This window comes from Clytia hemisphaerica, unplaced genomic scaffold, assembly GCF_902728285.1.
Source record: "Clytia hemisphaerica strain Z4C2 unplaced genomic scaffold, Clytia hemisphaerica genome assembly, whole genome shotgun sequence".
In the NCBI taxonomy this organism is placed as follows: domain Eukaryota; kingdom Metazoa; phylum Cnidaria; class Hydrozoa; order Leptothecata; family Clytiidae; genus Clytia; species Clytia hemisphaerica.
Window position 1 is genome coordinate 395,425 of NW_027104528.1, and position 12,215 is coordinate 407,639.

The 12,215-nt window shown below is 32.6% G+C and overlaps 1 long non-coding RNA gene across 1 annotated transcript; it reads right to left on the reverse strand.

The window, feature by feature from the left end:
- Nucleotides 1-10,270: 10,270 nt before the first annotated feature.
- LOC136822059 (uncharacterized) lies at nt 10,271-11,792 on the reverse strand. Its single transcript, XR_010848849.1, has 3 exons — nt 11,712-11,792; nt 11,213-11,284; nt 10,271-10,958 (listed from the first exon to the last, which is right to left on the reverse strand). It is a non-coding gene; the product is annotated as an uncharacterized lncRNA (long non-coding RNA).
- Between the last annotated feature and the right edge of the window lie 423 nt (nt 11,793-12,215).

Here is a 12,215-nt window from a genome sequence, read left to right on the forward strand (position 1 = left end):
TGATCTCACTGGATGATAACGTTTTTGAGCACAAAGTTCTTTAAAATCAAAGGAAGTAAATTAAAAATTACCTATTAATACTGTAAATCTAACAATAAGAAACATTTGAAAAATGAAATATCTGTTAGATCATTTGAAATCATATCATAACAATTTTAAAGTTTTAATTTCGAACTCACTCACACAGCGCCTTCCGTTGAGTCTATTTTCAGGAAAATTAACTAGTGGTGGTATTCTCGCGCGCACCACATTTGGGCAGATTACATAATCATTCTGCAAGAATCAATCAAAATTCTGATCGCCAAATTTATGGATCGCTTGCTTAAAATTCTTGATATTCATGACGTAATCTGTTATACAGAACTTGTTTTTTCGTATTCATGACGTCATGAATATCAAAAATAAATTTTTTAAAAGCAAAGAAAAATCCCAGAAGCGGTAGTCTAGTGGATAAGGCCGCAGTTTCCTAACTAGATGGTCGGTGTTTCGAGGATGGTAGGATTTTCATTCATCGTTCATCATTTTCATGAAAATGATCCCATTATACTGTCCTCAGAAACAACTGCCCCCTCCTGCTGTGAAAAAAATCCAAAATATGGTTGTAAAAGTAAAATATAAAATTACTAGATTATACGATGAAATGAAAGAATGCACAGTTATAGAAAAATAATAACCAACTCAATAAGTAAACTCTCAAGTAAACGAAACCCAGTAACTATTATTGAGGTAATATGCTGAGAAAAGAAGAGGTCTCTCCCACCCTTCTTACCGCTGCCTTCCACAAATTGAAATGAAGCACTTTTGTTTTTCGCTTTATTTATCTTTTCAAACTATTGCAATACAAGTCAAATTATTTGACAATAAAGTCTATTTAAAATGCACATATTTAATTTGTGTAATTTTCTATATAAATATGCTAAAATAATGATTAATCAAAAAAGAAAAAGAAAAAATAGAAAGAATAATTACAACGTTAAAAAAAGATAAATTTCACACTTAAAAGCTATTTAATTTCAATAGTTTAGCTATTCAATTTTTTAATTCTAACTTTTATTATTGATACAACTCTTAATGCAATGGCATTAAAAGGACTGGGAATGAAAGGACTAGTTCTTATGTCCAATTTCCTTATATGGTGAAAAAAAATTTACAATGATAAAAAGATAGATTTCACTCTTAAAAGCTATTCAATTTCAATATTTCAGCTATTTAATTTTAGTTATTATAAATACAATGCAAGGTTTTCCTTTCTGTCCGTCCGATTAACCTTATATGGTAAGGAAGAATAAAGATTATTTTTTGAAGGTTCGATCAAAAGTGAAAAGAAGTTCGATTTTCAAAAGAGACCAACACAGACAAAAATCAAGGTTCTTTCAATTTTTGGATTTTTTTCAAAGTACTAGGTAACAACAAGACGGCTTTTCAAGAATCAAACAGTAAGGAGCATTCCAAGCTATTTTTTAGAAATAAAACCTTTTTTGTCTAGAAAGAATCTTTATGTCTGTATTTTAAAGCAGAAAAAAATTGTAATCAAAATTGATGTCTCAATTATCTAGCACTGGGTGGCATAAAGGTGAAGAAGTTCTCTCTCTTTCTCTCTTCATTGTGATTAAGGTTCATTTGGATATTAAGAAAATGTTTCGACAACTATGCACTTTCCTGTAGCATAATGGAAAAGTAGAGATGTAATTAAAGTTGTAATTAAACTTAGAAATAACCCTACCTTAGCATACTATTTAATTTAAATGTAAAACAATAATTAATATTAAGTCAAAAAGTATTTAATTTCAGTGCATTTTGTAATTAAATAAACAATTAAAAAAATCTATCCGTAATGCGGAATGCCAGTTCGAATTACAAGTTAGGTTAAATCTGATTGGCTAATCCGAACTCGTAAATAAAAAAAAGACCAATCAACAAGCATCATGACAACTATTCAAAATCGTGATCAATTTGTAAACAAACACACTGATTGGATAATTTGTAGATGTACGAAGAATTAACCAATCAGCGCGCATTATGACCTCATACAAAAAGCGTGATAGAATTTGTAAACAAATATGGCGGACTTAGAAAAGGCACAAAATAAAGCCAAAATCTAAAACAAATCTCATTACAAATGGACTGAATTTATTTTATTATCATAACTTATTCTTACCACAAAATATTGAAACAGACTACCTCTATGTAATTCACTTTAAGAAACAAAAGCGATCATATGCCCCACGGAAATATTAAAGGAAATGAAGTGTTCATTGACGCTACACAAATATGTGAGTATTAGAGAGATTTTATATCACAGCCAAAACTAACATCTTAAAACGCCATCTTGCCATTAAAATCTTCATTCTTTCATACTTGGAGTTATCTTGATCCTATAAAAAATTTAAATTTTAGAATTGATTTCATAATATTCCAAAATTGCTATCTTGTCTGCATGAACTGGAACAAACTGAATGGAGTGCTCATAAAACCATGAAGCACAGCGATGTAGTACAATTATTGAGAAAGGTCAGTTTGAACACACGTGTTTTGTCTACAACTAATAAAATCACGTCACTTTAATGTTTTCTGTATAAGCCTGATAAGAAATCTATAGCCAGGTTACTTTTTCACCCGGTCAGTTCTCGGGAACACTACATTTTTTCTTTTCGCCTTATGGTAAATTCTTTACCCACATACCTATTTTTCCTACCAGATACCAAAATTCAGTTCAAGGTACTATGAGTGATATACCCTCCTCTTCCCCAAATGTAATGCTGGCTCCTAACATTTTTGAGATTCAAAACTAAACACCACCCCCGGCTACGAGTTAGTATTTTGCGGCTGTACTCCCTGATTTTATTACAATTGAAAATTCAGTTAAGTTCAGTCTTCAGTTAAGATACTTCAGATCAAACCAGATTGTTTGTATGAAGGCCGATGCAATTTACAAAAAGTTACTTTTCAAGAGGTATGATAAATGTTTACTTTCGAGTGTCTAATAATCTTTGTACATTTATATTTTGAAAAAATCTCTTCATGTATTAGACACTCAAGAGCACTTTTTGAGTAAAGATTTATATACACCAGCAAATAAACATACTTTACACTGAATATTAAAATCTAAACAACCGAACTATTCGGATTATGATAAGGAAATTTAAAGATTTTGTATTTTAAAATCTTAAATGAAAGCTCACACCTTTAAGTGATGACACCTGGAAACCATCAAAAAGCAAACCCAAAAGGTAACGATACTCGCACTGAAAATTTTAAGAAAATTTAAATCCAATTTAATTGTTAAAGAAATTGAAATATGTAAACAAGTTGATAGCAGTTGGGTAAAAAATCAAAACCAGCCTTAATATTTATGTTTCGTGACACAAGTTAGTTTGCACAAAGCTTATATTTTATATACCATTTAAATCATTTTTTTCAGACAATTTAACAGATTTGATGTTTGAAGATGGTGTGCAGTTTTTGAAAGTGAATGGTGACCATGTATTTCGACGTAAGTCATGTTTTAACTATCTAAAACTCAGGCTTTGAGGATCGAATGTTTTTTTAATTTCTAGTTCTATTAAATTTTCCAAACATCATAAACAATAGGACTTAACTTACGTTAAATAAGTGAACCAGATATATCATTTTACATCTGGCGCTGTTAACGCCGATTTTGCTTGATAGCCTGTAAAATCAATACAGCAATATTGAGTCACCCCTGAAAATGTTACAATAAAGCAACTTTTTTTTCTACATACAGATGAGCTGAGCAGTGATGGAGAGTATCATTCTGAAAATTATGGTAAGGAGATTTTTTCTCTTATGCAAATATAAAACTAGAACTAGATGTTGAGTATGGGTAGACCACAAGTTTATATCATATCTATATTATTTGACATTAACTGGTGAAATAGAATAGAAGCTCATCAATACAAGATAATGATCTCTTTTGATCAGTTCTTAAGTGAAATTTTGCAGCAAATTTCACTTCAAATAAGTCAGAAGAAAATTTACTATTTTTCCAAAAAATCACTTTAATGCGATAAACGTTCGAAATGTTGCGGATTTGGGTGTCATCCGTAAAAATCCGCGAAATTAAATCCCATTGGAAATTTGAGTAGGCCCAACCGCGAAAGTTTATCGCATTAAAGTACACAAAAAACTTTCGCAAATGAATAAACACTGTCATATTGATCTTTATATGTTCATTGGAGTCCGGAGTTATAAAATAAAAGATGATACTTACTGCAATTTACATGATGTGTAAATTTTTCTCTTAGAAGAAGAAGAGCCAAATCACGATTTGGAAGAATCAATAACAGAAAGCAACATGTCACCTATAAAGGAAGGTAGGAATATTATGCTTAGTTTTTCTACTACAAATATTAACATTTTATCACCTAAGGTCAAAGGCAATTAAAATATCTTTTAAGGCAGAAAGCTGAAGCTCATTGTGTTTATATAACTTTTTAATGATTTTCAAGTTTTTAGAATCAGTATGGTTAACTTAAGAATGTATTATTGAGTTATAGCAGAAAGCACCCAGGCTTCGACAGGACTCGCACCAATTGTCAAGGAAGGTAAAATCCTACAACTGATTTTTTGTCAATTTAAAGTCTTCCTTTTTGGAACCGATTTACCTGGATTTACACTAAATTAAACTTTCTGTTTGGAAAATTCTGTTTTTCACAAATTACCTCAAATAATCCCTAAAAGCTTTTTAAATTGACATGGATTTTTCAAAGGAAACAATTTTCTAGATTGTTTTTGATTGATTTTTTTTCTATTTAGTAAAAATTGCAAAACCAAAACGCGGAAGACCAAAGGGTACCAGTAAAACTGAGGAAGAAAATTTAGAGAGAGTAAGTGAATGTCATATTGCATATTTCAGGGAGGGTCAAGCAGTTAGTACAATCCATTATGCTATTGAGTCATTTAGTTTAAGAGATCAAAAAAGTCTTGATACTTTTGAAAATCGAGTCTAATTTTCATTACACTTGATTTTGTTGTAAGGTCGCAGTTACACTTTTATTTTTTATTTTAGCAAACAATTCGAACAGTATTACAAAGCCTTGGAAATGGACGAATTTATAGAGAAGGAGTCAAAATGTTCGACTGGAATGAAGTTTAAATCAGAGATTATCATCAGTCTTCCGTAAGTAGCATTACTTTAAGGGAATAAATTAATGCAAGAATAAATTAATGCAGAGTTAATTAATGCGAGCGACCCTAAAAAATGTTAATGTTTTGCAGAATGACACACTTTGGTGCTACCAAAGAATAACTACTAGGAACTACCAGGAATTACCAGGAACTACCAGGAATTACCAAGAAGGAAAAACTTGCGCTATTAGAGGTATGTTTTTGAAAATCAAATATGTTTTGTTAGTTATTTTTTTACATCAGGATTATGTTTAAAGTTTTTCAAAAATTTGTGAAAATTTAATCCTAACAAAAATTTTCAACATCTTTGGGCTCAAAGTAGCAAAATATAATCCTTCCTTAAATTAAGTTACTCAAAAAATGATTTTCAACGAATTTTTTTTTTTTTGAAAATGTACCTTTTTGCAATTCAGGTTTCGTTTTAATTTTTCAGAATCATTTTATCATATAATTTTTTGTTATTATTACTTGACAAAATACATGTAACCCTCTTTAAAAAAAGTAACCGGTAAACAATGCAAATTTTCAAATTTCAAAATTGATGTAAGATAAAAATTAAAATTTTTGTTTAGAATGGCGACATTTTTTTACATATCAAAGACCAACACTAGTCCGTTGAAGTTGAATAATAGGTAAACAGTGACAAAATTTAATAAACCGATTGTTAAACAGCTTTTTTTTGCAAACAGTGCAGATGTGAATAAATCTTTCAGAATGGTAGCCTGCATAGTGGTGATACTAATTCATATTAATTTTTGTGTCGACCAAAAGAGCTTTTTTAAACATAAATTCAGCAGTTTTTTTAAGACCCTCCTAAAAGAAACTTGACACTACTACAGACAACAAAGAGAGACCCAAGATTAAGCTGTTAAGCAAGAAAAGAAGGATAGAAGAGCAAGAGAATGAAAAACGAAAAGAGAAGATAAAGGCAAAGAAAGCAGCTGCAAAAAACGAAAATGCTAGGCAGCCTCAAGTGAAAAGGGTCAAATCAAGTAAGTATGAATGTTATAAAGGAATTAAGTCAAATTATTGCTTGAATCATTGAGCTATCAAACATATATAGTCTTGTGTCAAATCATCTAAAGGGCTACTTAAACTACACAATATATTGACAAGCAATATTTGACAATGTGGTTTATGATTTTCGTTTTTTGTAGGAGAAAAAGGTGTTGATTTAGAGCTTCGACAAATTGGAACTTCTATCGACCAGCAAGGTAAAACTGTGCTAAATAGTGTTGTGCAAGATTTCACACATACTTCTTTGATCCAGTCAACAAATTATGTTCCCCTTGTGTTGTGTTGTACGAAAACTTCTCTCGATTTTTCGTTATCTTTTTTTAAATTACACTTTCGCTAATTTAAGGCTAATATGAATATACTGCAAATTTCAAAAGTAATACAATTTTAATGTCGAAACAGCTATCTGAAACACCCCTGTCTCACAACAGGGATAAAAAATTTATTGTTTCAAGCTCCAAAAATTCAGTGGGGACGGTGGATGGGGATCTTTTCCATTTGATTTCTAATGGGGATGAAATCAAAGTAAATTCCCTAGAAGGGCTGAAATTGTAGGCTATTTTTCCAACCGGGGACGAAATTTCGGCCAAATTTTCCAGTGGGTTGTGGTGCCCCACCGCGGGTCTGTGACACAGGGGTGTTCTAAAAGTCGAGAAATTTTATTGCTTTGAATACATTTTTTTCTTATCTTTTTCAGTCTCCGAGATGACTGAAGACTTGTCTAACACCCTAAAATCGTCTACAGGCCGATGCCTGTATAAAATATTTGGGCTAACAGAGTAGGTCAAAGAATTCGATCTCCAGCATGTTAGGTATAAACAATCTGGATGCCCCATTGCACGTGGAAAATGTGGACATTTAAAATCGGTATTAATAAAGAAGATCGGTCCAGCTCAACGCAGACTCGAAAAGTCTTTCAAAGAATGGGAGAAAGCGTTTGCGAAGGAAACTAGACAAGCACCTGCAGTGAAAGATTTGAGCAAACATGCAAAAGAGGAATTTGATAAAATCGCACTTTGCCGAAATCTTGTCAAAAAATGGAAAATCTAACATTAAATTTCTAAATTATCTTATACTAATGGTTCCGGTATTTTATTTCCATTTTATTCCTAAATTTAATGTTAGTGTAGTTTTACTCTCACTAGATATTTTAATTTCGTAGCAGTTCGTAGTAATATTTCAGATTTTCATTTTCTTTTCTTTTTTGCACAAATTTTGAACCTACTTTTCTCTGCTTTTCTTGGAATTTCAAATGTATAATAATTCAAAATTTAGTGATTAATTATATCATGAATGTAATAAATATACAGATGGAAATAAGCTCCTCGGATTCCGATATTAAGCGCAAAGGGACTCAACTTGGATATAATCACCATGGTAATTGTTTGAATACGAGGCAAGTGATGTTGTGACGTAATTTATGAAAAGGCCTATTCCATATCGCAGTTCGTTTTTACTTTCTTAGAGACTATCATAAATTCTATTATTTTTCTAATTTTTCAAATATATATTCAATAATTAGTGATTAATTATAGTTCCTTATCTATCTATTTATCTATCTATCTATCGCATTTCGTTTATATTTTCTATCATAAATTCTAATATTTTTCTAATTTTTCAAATATGTATAAAATTCAATAATTAATGAGTAATTATATTTATTAGTTTTAATTTTCTTGAAATTAAAGTAGCATAATAAAGTTCCTTATCTATCTATCTATCTATCTATCAAAGTTAGTTTTTATTTTCATACAGAGATATCATAAATTCAGACTAAGCGGATAAAGTCTTAAATTTGTATCTCTATTTTTACTCCTTACCACCAGATATAAAATCTGAGAGCATGAAGAGAACAATAGAATTTTTTTCTAGCTGACCGTTTAACCAAGAATAGGTTTTTTATCTTAATGTATAGATTTGATGATTTTTTACACGATTCTAATATATTCATATTTTAATAAATATTACTTAAATGATAATATGTATATATATTTATATACTGTCCAACAATAAAATCAAGTCTAGTCTAATACACCCCTGTCTCAGTGCCCCGTCATAACTTTTTCCCTCAATGGGCATCATCTATCTATCTATTGTTTCCAGCTCGAAAATTCCAGTGGGGATGGTTTTGGAGTGCAATTTTATACAATCAGTTTTCAATGGGGATAAAATGATAAAGCAATTTCGCAGTGGGGTTGAAATCGTAGGATATTTTTTCCACTGGGGACGATTTTTTGGCCTATTTTTTCACTGGGGTGGGGGTCCACCGGGTTCTAATGAAGTGTCTTTCTAAATCGTAATACTCCTTGGTGCTTAATTGGGGTGGGGGGCATTTTGCAATTTTTGAAGAAAAAAAATCACCCCCATATCACTTCATAATGTAACGATTTTTAGAGTAACGATTTTTACAGTACCCACGCTCCCCGCTTATTCCACCCTCTAACAATTAAGCACAAAAGAGTAAGAGATTTCAAACTGTTTCGTTTAGTCTACTCACGGTTAATTAAAAGGTAGAATAGTGCATAACAAGCGCAAGGGATGGGGCTTTGCCCTTCAAATTCGGACTTGAGGAGGGGGTAAAACGGTAAAATAATTTTAAGTAGTAACGTTGATTTGATCTGCGCACTAGATGTGTGTTATTGTGGGCTTTAATCTACGGAATCCGACAGTATGTATTCACGCTTGTTATTGTGAGCCTCCTGAGAATTAATATCCTCCACCTCCCATGTACTGACTTTTTTGGAAGAGCTTAATACGAAGATAAGCATCTAAGAGTTCTTTATAGCCTAAGAGAACAATTAAAAGTGGCAACTATGTTAAATAGATCTTTTAGAAATAAGCCCCTCTGATTCCGATATTAAGCGCAAAGGGATTCAACTAGGGCTAAGTTCTTCGGATTCCGAAAACAAGCCCACCTTGAGTATCTAAAACCTCGTTATAGCCTTAGATAACAATGAAAAGTGCCAACTAAGTCAAAAAGAGCTTCAAAAGTAAAATTTCAAAAAATAAGCCCCTCGGATTCCGATATTAAGCGCAAAGGGACTCAACTTGGGCTTAATTCTTCGGATTCCGAAAATAAGCCCACGTTGAGCCTTCAAGAACTCTTTATAGCCTAAGATAACTATGAGAAGTACCAACTCATGTCAGATAGGGCTTCAAAAGTCAAATTTCAAAAAATAAGCCCCTCGGATTCCGATATTAAGCGCAAAGGGACTCAACTTGGGCTTAATTCTTCGGATTCCGAAAATAAGCTCACGTTGAGCCTTCTCAAGAACTCTTTATAGCCTAAGATAACTGTGAGAAGTACCAACTATGTCAGATAGGGCTTCAAAAGTCAAATTTAAAAAATAAGCCCCTCGGATTCCGATTGTAAGCGCCTCAACTTGGAGGGTGTAGTCTAGCTGAAAAGAGTCTTAAAGGAAAATTAATTGAGACAATTTCAAAATCATTTTTTGAAAATATTTCTACACATAACGAACTTAGTTTGATACATTTAGATAAAGGTACTAATTTTCGCACGAATTCAGGTATATAATCAATCAATTGACGTCAAATACAAAACAGAACGGTTGTCGTCTGAAAGATGCACAAAGATGGCGGAAAAAATTCAAGAAAATAATAAAAAATCACCATCAATAAACGACTTTTGCAGCCCGTCAAAGTGCATCATAAATGAAGAAAACGCACTAAAAGATACCCTACAATGCAGGAAGTGCCACCGTTTAGTCCATTATCTTTGTACAGAACTGCCACTTTACCAGATATAGATATGCTTGTCATACAAATCAAGAAGTTTCCAGTGTCAAAACTGTACCAAAATCGCACCACAGGTAATGGAAAGGTATAATTCAAATGAAACATCAAAAATTAAAGGATTCAAAAACGAAATCAAAGCCTGTGAGAATATAATGAAAATATAATGAAAAGGCAGGACGAAGAAATAAACCATTTGAAAGCACAAGACGTCAATGTTATGGTCAACGAAATGAAAGAAACTATCGACACCAGAATAACCACGCTTGAAAAGAAGATTGAAAGCATCATCGAAAAGAAAGAAGAGGAAAGCCCACCAATGAGCTACGCTAAAATCACATCCAAACACATCGAGAAAAACATTGGAGATGCGATTCGAAAAGAAAAGCAGGAGGAGCAGCTGATTCGATCTACAGCACGCAACCTAATTTTTCATGGGATTGATGAATCGATAGATGAAACTGAAGAAGAAACAAAAATCGAGGACGAAGAATTTATCAATGACAAAATAATTGGTCGGCGGCTCCATCTGAGGAATATAAAGATTACCGAGACGCAGCGGATCGGGAAATTTACGAAAGAAAGAGAAGATAAAGCGAGATACCGACCAATTAAAGTCACATTTATGAACGAAGAGGACAAGAACACAGTGTTGCAAGCAATAACAAAAGAAAAACGGTTTCCTTACCGAGTGACAGAGGATTTGACCAAAAATGAAAGACGGATAATTAAAGAATGGTGTAATGAAGCCGAAAAAATGAATGCTAAAATCAAGGAAGACAACACAAAATGGAAAGTCCGGGGGAGCCCGCGAAAAAAACTCTATTTCAAAAAGATCATTGTAAAAAGTACGAGCGGTTTATAGAGGCCCATGTGTCTTCACGGTGGCCTGCAAACCTGTAAAGCTTTATTATTATATAATCTTAAATTGAATGAAAGTGGCAGTTGTCCATCGAGGATTGGCAATAGCATAAGGATTGACGAATCTGAAGAATCACCAGAAGACGATATGCAGTCGATTCAATCCAATTGGTATGATTCTAAAAACAAAATGAAATTTCACAGCATGTCTACATTTCTTTTGCTTAAATATCACGCTCTTTCCCTAAAGTGATACCACTGAAATGTTTTCAGGATCGCAGAGGTTTTAGTGGCGATGGAAGGATGAGAAGATTGTAATACAGCCCTATCATAAAACCTATGGAGTCAGCACTAACCTGAAATAAAATCGTAAAATTTACCCCTTGTGAACAGCAATCCTGAAATCTAGATTCTAATTTAAGTATCATCTTACCTGTACTGGAATTGAAGTTTCATAGAAATTACACCAACTCCAGAATGATAACGTCCCAGTAGCTTTTCAGATCTAAAAACAAAAGATCATTTATAATAACCCATTGTAATTTGAAATATTCATCCAAACACTTGGGACACAGCTGCATAATTTGCAAAATATAATGAAGCATATTTATTTGATCCTGTTGTTGTTCAATTTCAAAATCCTCTGATCAAAATATATATTATTTTTTAATAAAATGCTTGAGCTCTCAGCATATTCATGCTTGAGTTCTAAGTTCCTAAGCTTCCTTAATTATCAAAAAGTCAACCCCCTAATTGTGGTATCAATACCAACTTGTCTAAAAATGGTCTTGGGGAGATTCGCTGAATACAAGAATGTGGTGAAAATTAAAATAATCATTCTGCAATGCAATCTTTTCTTTTTCATACTTCCAATCAGTTGATTGAATGAACTTGGGGTGACATCTGCAACTGACCGAAAATAGGAAACTAACCTTCAGTGGCAGGATTAAACTGGTTACAATCTCTTCTTAGCTTGCTCTTTGATCATTTGTCTGTGGATGGGCCTAAAAATATTAATAAAATATGTTGAAATTTAACCAATATACATAATCTTACTCGAATAGACTTTTTTTAAAGAGGACACCCTGTTGAATAATTAATAAGTAGTCCAGCAGAATTACGTCCTGAAAAATACCTTAAAGTAGATCACCAGCAGCAACGCCATACGCTGAGTTTTTTTCTGTACGGCTGTTACCAATAAGTGCCCGCACAGCAAGCTAGAAAGTACACATGCAATCATTAAGTTGCGGGGTCCGAGACCTGATGATTGTATCTCCAGACACTTAAATAGGTAACAGTCGTAAAGAAAAGACTCAGCATGTGGCGTTGCAGCTGGTGATCTGCTTTAAGGTATTTTTCAAGACGTAATTTCTGCTGGACTACTCATTAGTTCTTCAACAGGGTGTACTCTTTAAAAAAAGTGTATATAAAGATAA